A 22,100-nucleotide genomic window follows, 5' to 3' on the forward strand; every position below is an offset into this window, starting at 1 on the left:
GACTTTGGTTCTTGAAAGAAGCTAGGTATTTGGATTGCCTGAATTATGTGAAAGTATGATATGAACTTCAGCAGGAAGCCTGAGCTGCTTCTCATGACCACCATGTCCTTGTGTATTTGCAGGTATTGTTCCTGGAATGTATGTGTTTGCAGTTCACTTACTCTGTGTAGCGATGTCATTGCAATTGGGAAGGCAGTTTTTAGAGTGACAAATGTTAGTGCTGTCCTGTGGAGTAGTCATAGGGTTCCTTTATTAGATATGTTAGCAACACTTTTAGGGCTCCGCATGGGTGTTGATGCCCACCATCAATGAACTGTTTGACCACTGTTTTAGTGAAGAAACATCTCCCTATGTGTCCACTTGTATCGGCCACTATCCCTGCAAAGAATAACTATAGTAATGTGTAGGTTAATTCTGATGACTGATGTCTCATGTCTTTTCTTGGAAGAGGCCTGATTTCTGGCACCACCTTGTGTAAGTCACCCACTTGGCCGTGTAACATTTCCTTTTAGTTGGCTTTCTTCCTTCCTTTAGAACTTCCACAGCTATCTCTGGGAAACTCCAGTGTCCGAATTTGATGTGCTCAGAAGCCATGCTGCCAGGCTCAGGGTGTTTGGTTCTGGATAGAGAACTCCCCCCCCCTGCATGGATACTAGGTCGTGCAACATTGGCAGTCTGCATGCTGTGTGCCATCTCTATCAGTTCGGAAAACCAGGTTTGCCTTGCCCACAGTTGTGCAACGAGGATTAGTGTCACCTGTGACTGTCTGCACTTGTTTATCACTAGTGATAAAAGTGGAATCGGGGGAAAAAATGTAAACACATTTCCCTGACCAGACTTTCAACAGTGCATTAACCAGAGAGCGGCGGTGTGGGTGTTTAGATGTGAAGAGTTGGCATTTTGTGTTCTCTGATGTTAAGAACAGGTCTATCTCTGGTGTCCTTCAGATTTGGAACACCCATTTGACTACTGTCTGATTCAGTTCCCACTCAGGCAAGACTGATGCCTCTATGTTGTGTACCCTTGTTAGATGCATTGCAGTTAGGGTTATCTCTCTCTCTAGATGGTCAACTTCAATGGTTCTTGTGCTGGTTGCGATAGAGTGAAGGACTTTGCGCCCCCAGTTTGAAGAGGTAGAACATTGTTGTTGTGTTGTCCTTTTGACTTGTATCGGTTTTCCCTATCGCAGTTTCTGAAAGGTTTTTAAGGCTAAGAACACTGTTTTTAGTACTAGTATGTTTATGTGTTAAAGTGCTTCCTCTGGTTTCCAGATTCCTCTGATGGTGAGCTTCCCCATGCGTACTCACCTATCATATGAGAGGAGTCTGTGGTGATTGATGGTCACTGTCTGAGTTGGTAGTATGAAGGGTCTTCCTACAATTATATTCTTAGTTCCAACAAGCCAAATGGCGTGTTGGAACAAAGAATATAATTGTAGTAAGACCTTTTTGCGTGACAACCACTATATCCTCCCAACTCCCTGTGACCATTGGTTCTGGATCCATTCCTGGATCGGTCTCATGAGTAGGCCTGCATATGGGATTAGCGGTATGCAGGAGGCAATTATACCCAGCAACTTCCCTACTGTCCTCACTGTCAGAGACTGACCCATGTAGTGGCAGCGATCTTGCTGTGTTATTTCTAGTGGTCTCTTGTCACAGGTTAACACTCTTGATTGCGTTGGATTGATTCTTGCTCCTAGGAGGATCTTCTCCGTTTCCGGTACAAGTGATGACTTTTCCATGTTATGGAGAACCCCAGTCTGTGGAGCATTTCAATCACTGTTTTGAGGCTGTCTGTGCACTTGGAAAAAGAATGTGCCTTTACCAGCCAATCGTCTATGTAGGAGGGGAAACGGCCACTTAAACGCGGCCGTTTCCACGCAAACCTTAACCACGCATGCATTACAACGCATGCGTGGTTACCACGAAAGCCTTTACCACGCATACCTTTACTACGAGATACGTAGTAAAGGCATGTGTGGCAAAGGCTAAAAGTAGAAAAAGGGGGCTTGGTGGGTCTTCTGGCAAAAATAAAAAAAAAAGCGTGGGAAAAAAACGCACCTGTTGTCATGTCGGAAAGTGGAGGTAATCGGCGTCGTTTGAGAGGAAACAGAAAGAAACTTCCGCTTCCTCTTTACGACATCACCAAGGAAGATGAAGGAGAGGAGATGACGTGAAGAGGTAAGGGGAATTTTAGTAAAAAAAAAATATATGTATACGGATTGAGGGTTCAGGACAGGGGTAGTTATAAGAAGGATTGGGGGCTGGGGGGGGGTCACGTAAGGGTACAGGGGAGGGGGTATAACCTTTACCAAGAGTATGCCCTTACCAAGCATAAATTTACAAGTATGCCCTTACCATGCATAAATTTACAACGAAAATCGTTGTAAAGGTATGCGTGGTAAAGGAAGATTTGTGGTGAAGGTTATGCATGGAAATAGCATTCCGTTGTAACGCATGCGTGGTAAAGGCATGCGTTGCAACGGAATGCGTTGTAACGACATACAACCAGTAGGAGTACATGTGTTTTTCCCTTTCTTATATAATTTCCCGCTATGGGTGCTAAGCATTTTGTGAATACCCTAGGTGCTGATTTTATTCCAAATGGTAGTACTATGAATTGTTAACATGTCATGGCTATAACGAAGCATAGGAACTTCTTGTATCTGCGGTTCATTGGAATGTGTAGATATGCGTCCGTAAGGTCTATGGTTGCCATATAATACACTTTCTGGCGTTGTAGAATTACTTCTTGCAACGTTGTCATCTTGAATTTTTGTGTCTATTAACTTGTTTAAGAAGCAGATGTCTAAGACTGGTTGCAGTGATTTGTCTTGTTTTGGAACTAGGAAGTATGCACAGTAGTTTCCTAGGTTGATCTGAAGGTACTTTCTCTATCGCCTGTTTCTGTAATAGCTCTTTCACCTCTCTGAGTGGAAATTATTTTTACTCCTTTGCAAGAGTTGTTTACAGTGGTCCCCACCTTGGTGGGGGTTTTATTAGTTCTATGCAATAGCCGTGTTGAATGATATGGAGTATCCACTTGTCGGATGTGACTTCCTTCCGCTCATAGAGAAAGTATTCTATTCTTCCCCTCACAGGTGTTGTTTGTGGGGGTGGCTCCCTTTCTCTGGTAACCTCTAAACTGTAGGGCTCCCATTGACGTTGCTGTCTTGCTGCTTGTTTTCAATTGTAGTAGTGTGCTATCCACCACACTACCAAAGAGTTGATACCCGTTGAACGGCATAATGCTATTAGGTTGGACTTCGTCCATAAAGCCTAGCATGTGTTCTCAATGTCGTCCCTGACACCAGTTGTCTGCTCGTTGTGTCAGCAACGTCCAGTGCTGATTTTAAACAAGTGTTGGCTATATTCTTGCATTCCTCCACGAGAAAGCTTGCCCTCTTCCGATACTATTTTGGCAGGTGCTTAAGCAGTTCTACCACCTCTTCTCAATGCTGGTAGGCACATCAACTGAGTGGATCATTGGAGTTTGCAATGGGCCATTGCTGGGCGGTTGCCCTTTCAAACTTGTGCCCCTCCATTTCCGTTCTATTATTTTCCTTATCGGGGGTAGCCAAGATTAAATTGGCACCTTGGTTCTTTTTCTAGTGGTGGCCAAAATTATCCGAGACTGCCACCATGTTGCCCTGTATGTAAGCAAGGTCCCTTGAGAATCCTTGTACGTTTTTTCTACTCTGGGTGTCACTGACATGCAGGTTGCCCTCTCGCTGAATGACTCCCTCTCTTGGTCCAGAATGCTAGGAGGCATTGGCTGGTACTGAGATTTGCTTTGTAAGGGGAAATGTGTTTCAAGTAGAAAGCATGTCCGAGACTTTTCTTTCTCCAGTTGCACCCCATATCGATCTACTGCTCTATTCACGATCATGGTGTACATGGCAATGTCATCCGAAGGCCTCAACAGATACATATCTATTCCGTCTTTTGGGGGGTCGGCGTCGAGATCCTACCAGTGTTCTTCCATGCCTTCTGTGCCCCTGGCATCATGGAACAAGCCCTCAGGCTCATCTTCTTCTCAATAGATCTCTTGGTTTTCTTCTTCCTGGGGCTCTAGGGTGAGTGGTAGGTGCAAGTCCCACATATACCTTTTCTCCTGCGATTTTTGAGTCAAAGGTTTTGATGGGATGCAGAAAGCCTGGAGGTACGCAGGCATCAAAGTCCTTTTTAGGTCTCGCCTGAGCCAGCACATGCGCTGCTCTGAGAGACATTTAGTAAGTGGGGTTTTCAAAGTGCTACCACACGCTTTTGCTGGCCTAGCGCTTGCGGTTACGTGCGCAGCCACCAGCTTTCAGCGCCCGAGGCGCCATCTGGAGCGCGATCACTTTCACTTCTGCTGCGCGTGCACCACTCACGTGCTTTTTTTTTTTTAACTTGAGGCACGTGCGCGATCTCATTTCCGCACCTGGCTCCCTTCCTTTCCTTCCCTTTCACTTCTGTGCACACGCTTTTTTTTTTTTAACTTGAGGAGCGCGTGCAATCTCAGTTCCGCTCCTGACTTCCTTCCTTTCCCTCTCCTCCCCAGACCGGGTCGCACCAATGCCGCACGTTCCTCCTGGACAGCCATCGCAAAGTGTTATCAAGGCGGCGCAGCTTTTTATGTGTCATTGGGATATAAAAGTATTTCAATAGATAACATCTTTCGGCGAGCAAGGGAAGAAAGCTTTACTGTTCTGCAGGAAAAAAGTAGGTACCTCCCCCGTTCCATTTCATGAGCTTATCCTTCAGCTGAAAGTAAAATGTCCACGCCCTTATACAGTTTCACTTTCTTTCTCCCTTCTTTCACGCACGAAAGGCTGTTTTCATTCCGTAACTTTCTGACGCCTGTGGGGAGCCCGCCAGGCAATATGCACCCGCCACATTTCTTGGGGATACGCGCCCACTCTTGGTTGTGTAGCATTAGCATCGCTCAGTACTTGCCGCACTCCCCCCCCCCCCCACACCCCCTCCCTATTCGGGCCTACTCTTTGTCCGTCCACGCCCCCAGCAACCCGCTATACTGCCCCCACCCTGGTGTATGAGGATACAGGAGCCTGTGTGGAGCAGACTGTAGAGGTGAGTTGCCTTGCTTAATAATTCCGGTTTGAAGCTATGCACTTTCTCGTAGGATTATAGTGGAGTCCTGGCCCCTATCAATCTGGCTCTTGGGTCATTCGAGATGGATGTGTTGCAGTGGGTCGCTGCGTATCACAGGGTTTCTCTATTTACAAGAGCAATGAACTCGCTGTGTCGAATCCGATGCATCTCACCAACGGACATGACCTGAATTTTTCCCTAAACTACCATCATGTGCAGCAAGTCTCCCCCAGTTAATGTACCCCACTTGTGTTTAAATCCCCCCTCACCCATTGCTAGCCCCGTAGTGATGCCTGCTTTGCCCCTCTGTCCTTGTTGCAGTCACTCGCTCGGCAGTTTGCAGTACATCCACCCATGTATTGGAGATACACCCTTAATCTGGTGTTTGCCACTCCTCCCTTGGTACAAAGGTTCTGCTGCCCCTTGTGGTGCTCATGCACAAGCGGCAAAAACTACTTGATACCCCTATGTGCTACAGCCAAACCTCACCCGTTATATACTCTTGAGTACTGCAGCTTAGCGAACTCGATGCACCTACTGAGCACTACACTAGTTGTGTGCGGAGACAATTTATTATCGTGCTGGCATGATTATTGCTTGGTTGCGCCTTGGGTTCCTTGTGACCTCACTTTCTAGTTCCCTGCACTTCATCTGGCATTGGTACCACGTAAATCACTTACCTCAAACTCCTTCTGCCTTCGGGGTGAGGACAGCGTCCTCAGAAGCAGGCAAGAAAGCATTTTCCTTATTCATTTGTCCGAATCCATAATCATTTGCCAGTTATTTTAAGTAAAGGCACAGCAACACCGTACAAATAAATAGTGTCTTTGTAAGGAAGTTAAAATGGGGAACGATTGTGAAAAATACTAATCTGTAAAAGAAGGAAAAACCAAATGCACAAATTTCAGTGCTTAAATTGTGCCGGTCTTTGCTGATGCAAGACACCAGCATTTAGTTTCACTAGACAGTCCTCATATTTAAATACACATTTAATACATAATTCTAGCGCGTCCAAGCCATTCACACTGCTTTTTTGTAGCTTTGAATGGTTTAAACTGTCTAAATGTGATGATGTTCAGTAGGAAGCGTTTATACTGGCATGTGGCAGTGATCGTAGTTCCATTAACTAGTGTAAGCTGCAGTGACCTCCTGAGCAATACATTGGGGGATCGCACTTTATTTGTATATGAAGCACTGCGGCCAATCGCTGTCAGGGCTTGGTGAAAAAATATCATGGATGTGTTGAAGAGACCGAAAACACACCCAGTCAACAGAACCTCCGTGACAAGGGTACAAACAGCTTGAGGACAGAAAGCGACCACCCGCTGCAGTCCCTGCAGACACAAACACCAAGCCTCGGCTTTGTACCAGCGCTCAGCAAACATGAGGTAGAAGAATTTTAAAATTCCATTACTTTGTTCCTCACATCAAAGAATATAAGGTTTTTGGGCGTGATCTGTCTTAGAAGAAGCTTGACCAACTACTAGAAAGGCAAATGTTTGATCTCTGGGGCCATATTAATGAAACTTTGCCCTGCTGCAAAAACAGGATAAGTCATTGGTAAGAATTTGTTCCTTGTGGAGCAAATTTACATCATACCATTTTTGCTGTTTACATATTTATAAGTTGAAGCAATGTACATTCTCCACGTTTGAAAAGCAAAACTTTGGCTTTTGAAGCGATTTTTTAAAAATTATATAAAAAGGAAACATGCAAAATAAGTTAGCTCTATTTTTTAAAGTAATTTATGGCATAGGATTTCACAATTGAAATAATGATGCAGCACCTCAACACAGCATCAACTGAACAGATCTCAGCACCACCTTAGTACCAACGAAGCACCACCGCAGCATCACTAAGCACCACCTCAACATTAAAACAGACAGGAAGAAGTTGCCAAAATTGCAACGACAAAAAAATGACAAGACCTTTTTTATGTTTATTCTTTAATTGGGTCGTTCAGTTGTACATAATGTCTTCGTAGTTATATATAAAGTAACAACAATGCTATGACACTTTATTATTATAACTTTTCAACATGCTGCACAGCAGCCACAATGCTCTTAAAAACATTGGCAAGGCCAATACCTCTGGCTAAACACATATACGGTCCCAACGGCGAGACCTATTGGCTATGCCAATGCTTTTTTTCTATGGAAGGCGTTTGAGATGGCAATTGTACATTAGGTTTTCTAGCATGGATATTTGGGCTAGGATTATTTTAATTTTTCCGGCTTCCTTTTCTATCTCCCCCAGACTTGCATTTCCTTTCCTCTAGTGAGTGATGTCACTTCACCAGTCATTCTGGATGGAAAGTGACATTACTGTTTGGAGGATGGGCACCGTAAAAGTAAGGAAGTACTTCTTTTACAGAATAAGCTGAAAGAAAAACATTTGAAAGGAAGTCTGCCGCACTGTCACAAAAGTATGCCTAACATTTCCTAAAGGAAACTAGAAAAGAAAATGTGATAAATATTCCTTATTGACCTAGTTTGTAACATACGTACGTTTTTTAAAGTTCACTCAGTAAAGTTCCGTCCACCTGTTTAGAACGTTTCTCCAAGCATAATGTATTGTTTTTTACTTTAAATTTGACCTGAAGGTGAATTTCCTTTTCCCATTACTCTGGATAATATTCAGTTGTGTGATCTTTCGCAGTGCCCTTTTCTGTGTACTGAAATACATGTAATACCAATATAGTAGCTCTTCACCATATACACCCTATACAGTATTACATTCCACGGGTTGTTGTTTTAGGTGAATAATGGTGTTTTGCACAGAGTTCTTAAAGCCAAAATCTGGGTACCCCTTTTGCCTCCAAATAGTGTTAGCTGTATAATACCTCTGGACCGTTCCTATTGCAGCAGGACCAAGTCTTATTTGCATATAGCTGGGTCTAATTTGATGTGTCATGGTGTGCCACAGTGTACTGGGATGTGGCTCTAGTAAATTACTAGTGGCTGAGATTGATTAAAGCACTGAATGAGTCACTTTTTTTGAAGTTTATATTGTGATGCCCTTAGTGTGTGTTTGATTTGTTTTGCATTCCGTCCATCATCTGTTCTTTTTGCATCTGTCCCTCTAAATGGGAAGGGGATGCCCAGGGGTGGGCCCCGTGCCAAACCATGTGGTAAAACCCTTACTGAACTGTTGACATGTAGGAGACTGTAATGATTTCCTTAATTTTCTAAATGATTCCCAGTGTAATCAAGGTTCTGTGTAGATGAACCCTCTTCATGTGTTCACATGCCATCCCTCACACCTGATCTCCAAGTGCACGTCTTGTGCCCAAATGGCCTTTACTTTGTCTCTAGCAAAATGAACAAGCATTGGCATAGCCAATAGGTCTTGCCTTTGGGACCTAATAAGTGTTTAGCCATGCAACATTTGACGTTGTTGAACCAAGGATGTTGTGCTGCATAACTAAATACTTATAAGGTCCCAAAAGCGAGACCTATTGGCTATGCCAATGCTTGTTGTATTGGAGTATCACGGTCATCTTGGCTTCAAACCGACTCTTTCTGCTCGATCTCAATCTAATTTTTTTGTTGTCAGTGGATCGGCTGCCGGTGTTTTGGCCGGTATATTCTTCAGCTTCTCTTGACCTCGGTCATCCGATGATGCCAGTGTCTTGCCGGTGACTGACTTCCTGTGGTGTCCTTGGTGTGGGACCCAAGGGCTCTTTTGTCTTTGACTTCGATCACCAGGATTTTTGGCTCAGAGGAAGTCTTTTTTGAACTCCGATGTTCTCGCTTTGCTTGTCCCTTGCTTTTTTGGTGTTACCTGTCCACGCTTTTCCTTGTGCTTCTTGCGTTGTCGCTCTATGTCGATGCCCTCCCATTGATGTCCGAACCCTCTCCCTTGGCCCCTTTGGTGATGTCCTCCCTCAAGCTCGACAGGCAGAGGTCTCTCAGCGATGGACTTAACTTGTGACCCTGCATGGTACAGTGTGCCTGCCTCTGTTTCTCCATGCCTCCCAGTGTTTTAGGGTTGATCTCCTTGCATGTCTTGCAGCCCTATTTGTTGCGGTCTCTCGGCGGGCAGAGATTGCACACCTGGTGGTTGTCCCACTCCGGGCAGAACTGAAAAGCCATAATTCTGCATCCAACTCAGAGTCCCCTGCCAATGCATTCTCCAGCCTTCTCCCGTCGGCCACCCATGTGTTCCACCAACTTCAGCTATAATGGGACCAAAATCTTGAATGACTATAATTCTACAAAAGACGTTCTAAGAATTTTAATTCGGTGTGCATTTCTGACTGTACCTCCTCTAAGTTGGAAACCACTTAGGCTCTGTGTGATAAACCAGGACTTCTTCGCTGATCAAATTGATACTATTTGGAACTCCTTTTCCAAGTCATCAAATTTACCCAAAGGTAAGTAACTTATTCTTCTGATACTTTTAAGTGCAGATTCCTCAGCCTAGAATAAATCACAAAGAAGTACCTTCCCAAAATGGAAGGTCTATGAAGAGGGTTCAGACCCAAAAGTCTTGCAGGACCGAAAGAGTGAAATGGGTGAAATGCCCATCCCGTCAGACCTGGCTGTCAAAGTGGCAGCGCTTTGTGAATGTGTGTACTGATGGCCAAGTCACTGACTTGCAGATGACAAGGACAGGCACTCAGCATGCCAACACAGTGGTAGCAACCTTTGCACTTGGTGATCCAATGCAGTGGTAGTAGCCTTGGCCCTGCTAGAATGGGCTCTCAGACCTCCTGGAGGCAGCTTCGTGGCAAGTGTGTAGCAGATCTTGTTGCAGAGGAAAATCCACCTTGACAGACTTCTCTTTCTTTGCTTGAGAGAGCACCATAAAAAGCAGATTGTTCACACGGTGTTCCTTGGTATGGTCAGTGCAAAAGCTCAAAGCCGTTTTGGGGTTCAACTGATTCAATAGCAGATCTTTTCCAAAAAGAAGCCTGATCAGACATCAAAACTCATCCCCAATTGCAGTGTAAACCGCACTCTCATGGATCCAAAGCCACTAGGATGACTCAGACCCCAGTGGTGAGGCGAGGTGGGAAGGCGTAGAGGAGTCTAGTGCGCCATTCCAGCTGTAATGCATCTTCTAGACATCATTCTGGATGGTGGCAAAATTGGCTAGCCAGGGTTCACCCCAATGTTGATAAAGAGGCCATTTGTGATCTGCCAGATGCCTCATGTTCAGCTTGTTCGCTCTGAATTTAATGATCCTGCAAGGTGGTTCGCAATCAGGGAGGTGCTTTGACATTTCGATCAAGTCCTGAGGCAAAAAGCCTTTTGGCACAGAACCCAGGACCCAACTTGGCACCGCTTGTTGCAATACCACATACTGGTGATGTTGTCAATAAGAACCTACATCAGCCTTCCCTTGATGGATGGCAGGAAGGCCTTCAGTGCCATACAAATTGTCTGCAACCTAAACACATTGATATAAAGCTGGGCTACTGTCAGCGACCAGAGTCATCTGATCTCCACCTACCACAATGACTTCCCCCACCCCCCAACACACTAGCGACACATCTGTAACCATTGTCAGTAAGGGTTGGGGAAGGGAGAGGAGCCTGCTGCTGGACTAATTGCATTCAAGCAGCCACCACTTCCATAGCGAGACTACTCTTCAGAAATCTGGATGACACTCAATAGATTTCCTCAGTGCTGAGCTCACTTCAACATCAGATTCTATTGCAGACCCTGCATGTGCCACCTGGCACTGTCGACCATGAAGATGCAGGACTCTAAGATGCCAAGAAGCATCTGAGATTATCTTAACGCAATCCAGGACTGAGTCTAAAGCTTCAGTATACTAGCCACAGAATAGCCTCAACCTGTCATTGTAGAGGGAAGATCTTCAACTGCACTATATCCAGGGAAGCTTTAATGAATAGCATCCTCTGAAGAGTCAGGTGCAACTTCAGCTTGTTGATCATGAACCACAATGATGTCAAGAGTTTTGTTGTGTGGAAGTGGTCTACAACTGACTGCAATGAGCCCATCTTCAACAGGCAGTCTTCAAGGTAGGGGAAAACCGGTATTCTCAACCACTGAAAGTGTGTCGTGCACATCAAAATCACTTTCAAGAACACCCATGGGGCACTGGTGAGGCCGAAGAGGAGCACTGCAAACCGAAAATGCTCATGGGTGACATTGACCTGTAGGCAATGACTGTCGAACTGCAGCATAGGTACGTGAAAATACAAACACCATTGAGTCCCACAAGGATAGAGCAGACAATATCTGAGCTAGCAGGAGCATTTTGAATTTGCATTACGCGGTAAAGCATTCAGAGGTCGAAGGGCCAATATAGGTCAAAGGTCTTTGTAATTTTTGAGCACAAGAAAATAGTGAGAGGAACAGCCTTTTCTTTGAGTCAAGAACACATTTGATAGCACATATCGATAATAACACTTGCACTTTCTGTAACAGAATTGATAAGTACTCCTCTGAAAGTTGGTCAGATGTTTTTGTGGGGGGGGGGGGGGGGGTAGATTTGAACGAGCAAAAAGAAACGGTAGGGCACAGCCATGAGCAACGGTAAACCATCTGCTACATGTGTTTGATCGCGACCATGGGAGGAAATGTTGAAACCTACCCCCAAATGATAGGTTGTGTGTCGACAAACTAAAGCAGCCCAGCAGATGTTGCTGCAGGGGAAGAGGACCGGGAAGACTGGTAACACTGCTGGCCAGCGTGTTGCCTGCCAGACATAAGTCCCCATTATCAAAAGGACTGGGATGACAGCTATAGCAGTTGGGGCACCTGCACCTGTCTACCCCAGCCACCTGAATTAGCCTCGGAGTTTTCCAAACTTATGTGGGAACTGCTTAGTACAAGTCAAAAGAACCAGGAAGCGCACAGTGGCACTACTCTCCTTGAAACACTTCAGGGCAGAATCAGCTTTTTTACCAAAAGGATGTGAGCCATCAAAGGGCATATCCACGAGACAGTCTTGGACATTTCCAGAAAATCCTGTGGAATGCAGGGGACAAAACTAGTGCAAACCACCCTTCCCAGTCAGTAGTGACTAGGCCGGAACAAATCACATATAAGGCTGCGTTCTAACCATCATGAATTGCCTGAGCCAGAAAGGCTCCGAGGTCTTCCAAGAACTGCCGGCAAGATGTTGCTGGCCAAGTCCCTGAAGGACTATGTGCAGCAATCCAACATACAGACCATACTGAACGATGGAAGGCTCGCCAAGAAGATGAAAATAAGTTACTTACCTGTAACTGCAGTTCTTCAGTACTGGAATCTTTCATAGATTCACACGCAACCCACCCACCTCCCCGGAGAAGCTCACATTTATTTCTCTCAGTTTAATATTATGTGTACGCACTAGTGCTCTGAAAATCTGAGAGACTGGAGCTTCTCTCAGGAAAGTTCTAAAGGGTGGTATGATCTGACTGGTTGACTCTTGAGTTTGGTTCTTTTATAATAAGAACAGTGATAAACAAAAAGACCTAAGGCCTCTATATTATATGTCTATTGTGACATTGCTTTTCTAGGGTTCAAGGGACTCCCATCTCGATGACGGGAATGATTCAACATTGTGAATCTATGAAATTTCCAATACTGGAGTAACATTTGTCCATCAAACGCCTCAAAATTCTTGGACTCCCTATCCGGAAAAGTTGTGTGGAATTATTTAGGGTTCAGCTTGCTGGTGGAAATCTGAACCACCGAGCTCTCTGGGGTAGGGTGTTTAGTGAGAAAATAAGGATCACCATGCACCATTGTGTGATGCTTGGCCACCTGCCTCTTCACCAGTGGGCAAGTACCAGACTTTGACCAAGTGCCTAACCGTAGGAAGCTGGATTTTTACATAGTGGGGGCACACCACGCAGAAAGTCCAGATTTCCCGTGTTGGTTTACAGGGGCTTACTTCAATAATTCCATGTGCATTATTTGTAGTAGTGTGGTCGAGCAGATTAGGCTCATCAGAGGAGAGTGTTAAGCATTGATTGCACCCACAGAGTCAATAAATGATACACACACACTCAAGAAGTAATCTGAGACCAATTTATAAAAATAAAACTGATGTTTCATATAATTTCACCTATATCATTGGAATCAAGTGGATACTTTCAGAGATAGGGATTTTACAAGAAAACAGTAAAATACATGAATAATGTTTTTTGAGGTATGAGCTTTGAACGCAGTAATGTTATCCTATGGGAGGAAAGACATAATGCAAAAATATACTTGTAGTCAAAGTTCAGGGGTGCTCTTTGGAACTAAAGGTGCTAGGGTGCCATGATCCAAAGAACCACAAGCAGTTTTAGTTTACCTTCCCGGGTGTGTCCGGGTGCAGAGACGCTGAACGCGTTGGTAGCCTTGAATGCTACACCATTGAAGTCAATGGGCACCAGAAAACAATGGGGACTTGGGGACAAGTCCGGCAGACCCCAAAGGGGTGCTTGGCTCGGGAGGAGGGTCTTTGGAGCAAGAGGGTGCAGTTGATTGTTGTGAACCCCGGCTGTGGGGCTCAGGTGCAGAGGTGGTTGTACGGCTGGCCACTTGCATTGTGAGGCTCTCACGGTTCTCAGTTTGACCTGTAGAGGAGAAGAAAACAGACAATAGGGCCACTTTCGGTGTGAGCCTCGTCGGTCCTGAAGTTCCTTGTCATGCAGGTCAGCTTTTACGGTGGTGGTGTCTGGGCTGGATATTTAACAAGCTTTGGTTGCTGCACATGCTACAGTACCCGGAATATTGGTGCAGGCGTTGCTCCTGGAGGGTCTAGCTACTCGAAACTCAGTGGAGATATGGGGCTCACCTCTTGGAATCACGAAAACCACTTCCTGGCGTTATGTTCCTTCAGTGGGCCCAATAGTCACCAAAACAATGTACTGGACAAGTGCAGCCGGTGCCTGCAGATGTAGGGGGGTGGCTCCTTAACACCAAGGGAGATGCTAAGTGGTTGTTGAAGTGCTGGACAGTCCTCCAAGGGTTTGGGAGGATGCACAACTTTTGAACGAGTCCGGTCTTTGCAATTGTTGAGGTGCCAGCAACCAGGTAGGGTTTGGTACCAAGTTCAGTGTTGACCCGGAGATCTCGAGCTGACAGCTCTTCTTTGGCCTTCTTCAGTTCCCAGATAGATGTATCTGTACCCTCTGTGTCAGGGCGACCTCAAATACTCAATTTAGGGGCTTTTGGGGAGTATAGGGTAGTAGCCAATGGGCTACCTACCACTGGGGTGACTACGCCCCCTATATGACCACTTCATGTGAGGAGTGGGCATAACCCTGACCCAGAATTCCTAGTTTTACCAAAACCAGGATGGTAAAACCTTTCTTTGGCTGCCCACTTCAGGTGGCCCACCTTAGGGGTTTTGCCAAGCCTGTAAGTGGGACTGACTAATTTCCCACCTGCTGCGGTGCCAAATGGGCCCTATAGCAGGGGGTGGCATTCCCCAGATCTGGGGTGAAGCCATGGTCGCATATCAAAGGTGGCCATTAATTAAATGGGGTAACCCAACTAAAATTTGTGACCTGGGTATCAAATTCAGCAAAGAAAACAATGGTCCTGGACCAATACTTATTAAACCATAAATTAATTAGTAAGTACTGATATTCTCGACAAGAGCTACTATTGAGTCAGCTCACACCAACAAAAAACTAATGCAAAAAATAGATGTGAACCAAACCCAATCATTTCAATGCAATAAAAAAAAAAAAAAACATGGGCACATATTTTATTTTACATATATACTCCCACTTCCGGGTCATTGTATGACTTTTTGACAAAGACTGTGTTGTCGAAACGTGTCAATAAATACAATTTATACACGAATCACAAATCCTGAGTGCGACTTTTTCTTGTGCTGGAGCAGCGCGAGGCGATTACAAAATTACAGCGGGTCCAGCGCCCGCCTGTCAACACCGACCCCGATTGGTGGATGAGATCGGAAGAGAGGCTGGACTTTGCTTTAAACCTTTTCTTACCCGATTCCCGCTGCTATTTTCACACTGGGGAGTTTTCTCCCATTCGGAATTGCCATACAGGAAACACACTGTGGCAGTCTTTACGGGTAGCCGCTGGAGCGGATAAACCCCAGGCTTGGAGGAATCCGGCATTGGCAGCTGCTCGCATCAGACCCCCGGTGAAACTGAGGCATTTCTGACGATTTAAAGTAACGGCAGGGGTACCTCTGTTTCAGGCGGAACGTAGCCGTGCCCGGTCTGTGATACAGAGGAGGATTTCTAGACGTGACAAGAAACAGATGTTGTGGAAGGAGGGAAGGTACAGAACCCCGTAATCTATGCGTGAGGACAATGTGCGAGTCCATCCGCAGTAGACTGAATGAAGCGAAAACACTGTTCACAGAAACAGATGGAGACAACCGAGGAGCACCCACGAGAAATCAGGGCGGTGAAACTGGTGGTGACAAAACTTTAAAACAAGAGCAAAACAGACTTGAAGAACTTAGCAAAAAAGAAATAAACCGGAGTTGGGAAGTGAAATCGCTCTATAACTACATTGAAGTAGGGCGGGTACCAAGGGGGCTGAGAAACCTGGTTACCCCAACCTATCGAAACCCAAAGTTACTGGAGGAATGGTCCGGGCTGATGGCCGCGACCTGCAAACAAATGTTGGGCCTTCTCTCAAAGTATGCTGCAATTGAGCCGCAGCAAATTGAGGAGGAGCTGAAACAACTACGTGAGGCGCTGAGCAAACTAGCATCTCTGGAGGAGATCGCTAATTTTATCAAAGATATGGCGGTAAGACTGACAAAATATGAAGATGGCATAAAGGCAAGGAAAAGGTGGAAATTTATAAGAGACCGAAAAGACTACGCACAAGTGCGTATCCTTACTTTCAGCCGGAAGTACGATGCAATCAGAAAGGATTACAAAAACATCGAGGCACTTCGAGTCCAAGAATCGGAAACCTCTGGGTCAAGTTCAGCTACATCATTGGATGTTGAGGACCGATCAATAATACCAGGACCAGAAAGAGGACCATTTACCTCGTTGGAGAAATACCGTTTTGTGCAACTGAGCCTCAGCTCCTCGAAAAGACCTCCACGGGGAAGAGGAAAAGGAGGAGGCAAAGATCCAGAAAAGGAAAGAGCAGGCAAGGTGGAGAAGGCCAGCGGAAACGAAACGCCACGTGGGAGAGGCATCAGGCGATCCAAGAGGAAGAAATGAAAGGTGAGCAAACAAACTTCTCTATTATCAACCTTTCTGCCCACAAAATTACTCCCGAAGAGAGATTGGTATTGGAACTGGGTCTTTCCTTTTGCCCCACAGCCAACTTCGATTTCGCTAAAACACGAATTGACTTGTTTCTCTTTATGAGCAAATTGAAACTTTTGAAAATACATACTTTGTGTAATTTCAGAGGTGCCAGTATCACTTCTGAAGTGACAAACATTACTGACATTGCAGGAGGGGCGCTCTCTATTAGAGATATTTAAACTCTTGCCATTCTCATGGAACTTGAGACAGGTATCAAGGACTGGTCTACAGACCTTGACCTACTGATCAGCATGGATAAGAAGATCAGCAGGAGGTCTAGGAATGATTTTAAACCCAAGTCCAAATTCAATCCCACAACACTACACGACGGAATGGACACATTCAATGAGACTATATTAATGGATCTCCTGGAACTTTGGAAAAAACGAGACAATTTTGCATAAAATCTTACACCTTCACAAAGAATGGGACTACAGTCCCAAAAACAACCAACAACTTTTGTGATTAAACCCTAAGACAAAGGGGGCAATGTGGTCCTGTGGGATATCAACAAATATTGAACAGAGGCCAAATGACAGCTGGAATTCTCGGGAAGCTACCTGAGATCCAGTGCGGTGAGGTATAACAAATCAATACAGGATTACCACAACCTGCTGAATGACTAGCAGGAACATGATTTATTGAGCCGAAACAAATTTATTTTCTTACTGGTGCAGAAGCCAGTGACTCCTGTATTTTACCTACTGCCGAAAGTGCACAAGCACCCCACTGATCCCACTGGTAGGCCTATCATTTCTGCTAATCGGAGCCTACTAGAGAATACCTCCATTTACCTGGATTACTTCCATTGCCCATACGTTTTCAACTTGCCTTCATACTGCGGGACACAATGGACTTTTTGTCCAAAATTCCGTGGAAAGACTTGTATATCCTGGCAACAATTGATGTTGTTGCCTTGTACACTTGTATTGAGCATGCTCTGGGCATAGAGGCTTGCAAATTTTATCTGAGAGACAGGCCACTCAACATGTTTGATCACACTATGGTACTATTGCAAATGTTACGGTTTTGTCTTAACAACAATTGTTTCCTTTTTAAGGACCAGTGGTACGAACAGTAGACTGGTACTGCCATGGGAAGTTGCTTTGCTCTCAGCTACACCTGTCTGCTGATGGGGTGGTGGGAAGCGGAGCACCTGTGGCATGAGGGCAACATAACCTACCAGCACAACGTCATCCTGTGGACCCGCTACATAGACAATATCTTTCTGATATGGGATGGTCCACAGGATGCTATGGATGATTTTATCCAAGGTTTATCCACCAACAACTTGAATCTTGAGTTTACAAGCAGAACAGACCCCACCACTATAGAGTTCCTAGATGTGCAGGTTGAGGTCAAAAGCGGCACTTTACACACCAAACTGTATAGGAAACCTACTTCCGGTAATAGTATTCTGCATTCACATAGTCACCATCCTGTCAGACTGAAGAGCAGTATCCCTTATGGGGAACTCTTAAGAGCCAAGCGAAACTGCAGTACTCCTGACTCCTATGAGAAGGAGGCTAAAAACATGCAGGGCCGTTTTAAAAGCAGAGGATACACAGGCAAAAACATTAGAGCAGCTGTTAAAAAGGCCAGCACTAGAGACAGAAACAGCCTACTTGTCCCGAAGGTTAAGGAAAGCGGGACACAGGAAGTAAGACTGATCACCACATTCAATCACGCATCACAAAATGTTCATAATATAGTGCGAAAACACTGGCACATTATTAAGAGAGATGTTATAATTGGTAAACTGGTCAGTCAGACACCTCACATAACATACCGGAAGTGTCAATCTCTCAAAGACCTCCTGGTACACAGTCACCTCGCTATGAAAAACAAAGCATCCAAGACCTGGTTGAGGGAACTCCCAGGTTTCCATAAATGTGGCAGGTGTAAAGCCTGTAGTTGCAGTACAAATGTGAAAACATTTAGTTTTCCGAATGGCGAATGGTGGGAAAGATACGTAATTTCATTAACTGCAATACGGAATTTATTGTATATGTTTTAACCTGTATCTGTGGCCTACGCTATGTGGGAAGCACAATCTTCCCGGTGAAAAAGCGCATTTTTGAGCATCTGCGCGCAATCAAGAATGGTGTTATGTCTTATGCAATAGCAAAACATTGCGATTTAATGCATGCAAACATTAAAGATCTCAGCACTAAAATCACATATTTTGGTATTGACAGGGTCCCAGTGACAGCAAGAGGAGGAGATCGGGAACGTCATCTGCGACGCCTGGAATCTGAATATATTATCAAGCTTTGTAGTAAGACCTCCGGAGGCCTCAACCATGAGGAGGACCTCCACGTACATCTAGGCTAGGTTGACTGCTGCGTATCTTTGTCTGTGTAGGCATATGCCTGTAACAGGACGTCACATATTGCCCCTCTTCTGCACCTATGTCCTAAACGCACCAATTATGACTTGAAATGTACCTTTGATGGCCACTACGGTAGGAGCGGCTGCTCCACCATCCAACATTGGCCTATTCTCCTTACCCTCCCTCCATGCACCATTGTATATATACATCTTTTGTATTTTTTCTTTCCTTTGAAATGACCCCAAGTGGGCTTGACACAGTGGTCTTGTTTTCCTGATTCAGACATTAGCTTGGTCTCAACTTACTGACATCAGCACTGGCCATTAACGATGATGCCCGATGAATTCTTGTCCATCAATAGCTGAGTTTAAATCCATAGCCCCTAGCGCGAAACATGAGGCGCACAATAGCAATGAAAACAAGCTGTTACACCATCATAATCTGCCACCTGGCACATTGCACTACGCACTGTCTTTATTTTTATGTTTGTTTATTTACACATACAATGCCTTTTTGCTGAATTTTAAAACATTGAGGGGTCGATTCCGATCCTGGATTTTTTTTTCCCGTACGACTCGTATCTGTATTTTTTTACGTACGAATCGTACAAGTCCCGTACAAACGGCGAAATACGATTCGTACGTGAAAAAAACATATGAATCGCCTCGGGAAAAGTCTACGAGACATCCCCAGACAGTTTTACATAATAATCCTAAAACTGAAGTCCGAGCACGCAAGTACGATCCGTACCGCCCGTCCGAAAACACAAGCGCATGGAAAAGGCTCCGTACGGAGCGAACTTTGTACGAGCCCTACCCCGAGTACACTTGTGCCCGGGGTACGAGTCGTACGGCCCCCCAGCCTCCCACCCCTCCCGCGTACGTCCGCACCGTAACCCCCACCCCCCGTATGTACAGACCGCACCCCCCACTCCGCGAATGTACGCACCGTACCCCAGGCGTACCCCCCACCCGCGTATGTACGCACCGTACCCCAGGCGTACCCCCCACCCGCGTATGTCCGCACCGTACCCCAGGCGTACCCCCCACCCGCGTATGTACGTACCGTACCCCAAGCGTACCCCAATCCTCGCGTATGTACGGACCGCGGGTGGGGGGTACGCCTGGGGTACGGTGCGGAGATACGCGGGTGGGGGTACACCTGGGGTACGGTCCGTACATACGGGGGTGGGGGGTACGGTCCGTACATACGGGGGGTGGGGGGTACGGTCCGTACATATGCAATGTTGGGGTACGCACCGTACATGATGACACGTACGATTTGGGTGATGGTGTGTACATCACGTAGCGGAACCCCTTTTCCTCGTGCATCGCGGCGTACTTAGCTTTTCCGGCACTTTTTGGCTCCCGTAAAAATATAGCCGTGCGGAGTGCTGTGGGTACGAATCGTACTTGCTGGTCCGTAAAACGCTGCCTGACTCCGTGCGGACGTCGCGTACGCGCTGTCCAGGATCGGAATTGTATGTTTTTTTTAGCCGTACGGTGTTTTTTACGATTCGTACGGAAATTGTATTTCTGTACGAATCGTACTTGCTGGTTTGTACGGTGGAATTCCCGGGTACGAGTCGTACGGAGAAAACGCTCCATACGACCATTTGTACCCGGGTTTTACAGGATCGGAATGGGCACCTTAATGTGCACTTGAATCAATTTACTGCACTTGCATTTGATACTTTAACATGACGTGTGAAAGTCTGTTTTCCAAATGTCAAATTGTAACATCAACATGCACTTTGTTTTCTATGTCTATTAACATAAAGGAAGTGTTTATAAGCTCACTCCCACTTCCGGGTCATTGTATAACTTTTTGACAAAGACTGTGTTGTCGAAACGCGTCAAAGTCAATAAATAAAATTTATTCACGAATCGCAAATCCTGAGTGTGACTTTTTCTAGTGCTGGAGCTGCGCGAGGCGATTACAAAAATATATATTACAGTAAAAAATCATCGCATGAAAAGGACCTGTGTTGTCAAAACCTACATTAAATGCACCGTAGAAATTCGCTAATCAGAAAATTCTACAGAGGTCGGATTATCTCGACCCACCAGATCTTAAGCGCCATCAGTCGCTGACTATCTCCGCTGATACCGCAGCGGAGCTAGTCAGCGACTGACGGCGCTTAAGGTCATTTTCATTGTAAATGAACTCCGCGTAATCATTGCGGGGTTATTCATTTTCTCATTCCTTGGGCACCATACCGCACTCAATAGGCAGGTTAAAAACACTGGGCACTACCCAAGACATTGTGAGGGTTGCCCCGCCCCTGAAGAAGACCTGCGTGTCTGAGGTCCAAAAATCCCTCTTCTGCCGTCAAGTCTGGTCGAAACGTCGACACCACAACACCCCCCTTTTCTGGGATCCTGGACCTTCGTTCCTTGTGCCCCTTCCTCAAAGGAGACATAACCCTCCAACCTTTAGAAATCAGGTGTGTAAATATAATACATGCACTATTGTACCGGGCCAGGTTTATGATGACTGCTTATTAATTACTAGGCATACATTGAATCATGTAAATATATGTAAATATATGCTCCTTATTCTTTTGAGAATATCTCCCTGTTCAAAAATCTCCTAACACTTGAGCACCAAATTTCTTCACGTTCCCCTTTGGAGCAACCCCTTCCTCTCCTCTTTTTCTTGACTCTTTTGAATCATGCGATTATTTTTTACTGTTATATATATATATATATATATATATTTATGTAAAATAAAATATATGGCCATGTTTTTGAAAAAATTGCATTGAAATGATTGTGTTTGGTGCACATCTGTTTTTTGTATTAGTTTCTTGGTGTGAGCTGACTCAATAGTAGCTCTTGTTGAGAGTATCAGTACTTTCTAATTAATTTATGGCTCAATAAGTATTGGTCCAGGACCATTGTTTTCTTTACCGCGTATTAAAGGTGGCAGAGGCTTTGAAGCCTCTGGCCTTGATACGCTAACTTCACTAGGTATCCTGTTGGAGGAGGTGTGATCACCTTCTGCCGGACAGGCATTGTCCCTGGCCTCCGAGAGTATGAGGCTTTCACCTGCAGGGATTCAGATACTAGTCTGTGGTGGCAGGCTGGATGATACCAGTCAGTCACCACACTAGGTGATTAGTAGGGTTTCAGGGGACACCTCTAAGGTGCATGTCTTCATAAATCAGATACTGGCATCAGAACGGATTTATTAAGACAATATGTTTGATACAAAGCAACAGTATTTTCAGTGAAGCCATTGTGTAGCTGGGTAACTGGTAATGACTAGTGCCCAGTACATACCTGTAAGATGACTTCCTGATCACTTGCAATGCCTAGCAACAGAACTAGACATTACAGGGACACATCTGCTCATTCAGCTGTGTCCTCACATGTAATATAATGTAACCTGCCTTAGAGCGCTAAGGCCTGCTGTGGGGGTGACTTACATATAGTACATTCAGTGTACGGGGGCATGA

At 45.3% G+C, this 22,100-nt stretch overlaps 1 protein-coding gene across 2 annotated transcripts in view; it reads right to left on the reverse strand.

Moving 5' to 3' along the window:
• Positions 1–22,100, reverse strand: part of EPC1 (enhancer of polycomb 1) — a 1,219,015-nt gene that overhangs the window by 562,696 nt on the left and 634,219 nt on the right. The gene's annotated exons all lie outside the window — the stretch shown is intronic.

This window comes from Triturus cristatus, chromosome 10 (genome assembly GCF_964204655.1).
Source record: "Triturus cristatus chromosome 10, aTriCri1.1, whole genome shotgun sequence".
Taxonomy (NCBI): domain Eukaryota; kingdom Metazoa; phylum Chordata; class Amphibia; order Caudata; family Salamandridae; genus Triturus; species Triturus cristatus.